A 1922-nucleotide genomic window follows, 5' to 3' on the forward strand; every position below is an offset into this window, starting at 1 on the left:
TTCCTTATTTATGGGATTCCTTATTTATGGGATCAATAAAGTGGGATTTGAACAGGTGGAGTTCCCAAAGAAGGAGTTTGGGATCTGTAGGTTGTCTTCTGTGGGTATTTTCCTTATTTATGGGATTCCTTATTTATGGGATTCCTTATTTATGGGATCCTTATTTATGGGATCAACAAAGTGGGTTTGAACGGGTGGAGATCCCAAAAAATGAGTTTGGGATCTGTGGGTTGTCTTCTCCTAAATTCAGACACAACATGGAGGGGATGGATCCATGTTTTTCTTGGAGGGAAAGGAGAAGTTGTTCCAAGGGAAACTCCAATGGGACAGAAGGAAAAACATCTCCCAAATGCCTGAGCAAGGACAAGATTTAAAGGATTTAAAGGATTTAAAGGATTTAAAGGATTTAAAGGACCAGAGGGACACACGGGAAATCCTGGAACCTCAAATCCCAAAGATTCCATTGGCAGTGGGATCTTAATCCAGGCACAACCCCACGGATGGAAAGTGGGATTTCAAGTCCTCTCCTAAGGAAGGGATTTGCATCCCATCCCCTGGAATCTTATCCAGTGCAGGGATGGGACCAACAAAGTGGGTTTGAAGTGGTGGAGATCCCAAAAAATGAGTTTGGGATCTGTGGGTTGTCTTCTCCTAAATTCATCTACAACATATAGAGGATGGATCCAGGTTTTTCTTGGAGTGAAAGAAGTTATTCCAAGGGAAACTCCAATGGGACAGAAGGAAAAACATCTCCCAAATGCCTGAGCAAGGACAAGATTTAAAGGATTTAAAGGATTTAAAGGATTTAAAGGACCAGAGGGACACACTGGAAGTCCTGGAACCTCAAATCCCAAAGATTCCATTGGCAGTGGGATCTTAATCCAGGCACAACCCCACGAATGGAAAGCGGGATTTCAAGTCCTCTCCTAAGGAATGATTTGCATCCCATCCCCTGGAATCTCGTTTAAACTTCTCCAATATAAATCCTACAAAATTCCTGACGCTCCAGACATTTGAAAACACATCTAAACATCCCACAAAATCCTGGAATCATGGAATACCCCGAGCTGGAATGACTCAATCAAGTCCAACTCCCCGATCCCAAGAATTCCCACCCCGTGCCCGAAAACATCGTCCAAGTTTTTCCCCAAGTTTTATAGGATCTCGGAGTCATTTGAACAACTCCCTGGAAAACCCTGGAAACCTTTTTTTCCCTCTCATCCCAAAAATTCCCCCTTTGGAATGTCCTTACTCTTTGTCCTTTGGGTCCCGGAAGTCCCCGATCGCCCTAAAAAACAGGAAAAAAAAAGACAGTGAGTGTTTGATTCCCACTAAAATCTATCCCAGCTGGAATTCAGCTCCTCTGGGCCCTCTGGAAAATTGTTAATTCCCAAAAAAAAAGCTTGGTGTGGAGCCAAAATTCCTTGGATTGACAACAAACGAAGACCCGGAGGCCTGAGGGGCTTCGAGCTCAGCGATTCCATGATGTGGATCCGCCTCTGGAATTCGGCCTTCCCATGGGATGCAGCAACTCCAGGAGGGAGGGATGGGCCTATCCCACATCTGGGATGGGATGGAATCTCGGATCATAAAGGTTTTCCCAAATTTTCCCCTCAGATTTGGCGCTGTGTGTAGGAAAGGGCAGCTGTTCCCGGAAGATTTGTTTGGAATATCATGGAATAGGAGGATGAGGGGGGGAACTCATTCCCGGTGGGAATAAGTGCTCAAAGATCCACAATTCTGCATGGATCTGGATCCAGGAGTCTCAAAGATCCACAATTCTCCATGGATCTGGATCCAAGTGCCCCAAAGATCCTCAATTCTCCATGGATCTGGATCCAAGTGCCCCAAAGATCCTCAATTCTCCATGGATCTGGATCCAAGTGCCCCAAAGATCCTCAATTTTCCATGGATCCGGATCC

At 45.2% G+C, this 1922-nt stretch overlaps 1 long non-coding RNA gene across 1 annotated transcript in view; it reads right to left on the reverse strand.

Annotated features, from left to right (window-relative positions):
* The window catches only part of LOC113980793, a 9558-nt gene that overhangs the window by 2622 nt on the left and 5014 nt on the right, over nt 1–1922 (reverse strand). The window contains exon 4 of the long non-coding RNA XR_003538216.1: nt 1253–1288. This is a non-coding gene — a long non-coding RNA (uncharacterized LOC113980793). The remainder of the gene's footprint in view (nt 1–1252; nt 1289–1922) is intronic.

This window comes from Neopelma chrysocephalum, unplaced genomic scaffold, assembly GCF_003984885.1.
Source record: "Neopelma chrysocephalum unplaced genomic scaffold, ASM398488v2 Primary Assembly neopelma1_95220, whole genome shotgun sequence".
Taxonomy (NCBI): domain Eukaryota; kingdom Metazoa; phylum Chordata; class Aves; order Passeriformes; family Pipridae; genus Neopelma; species Neopelma chrysocephalum.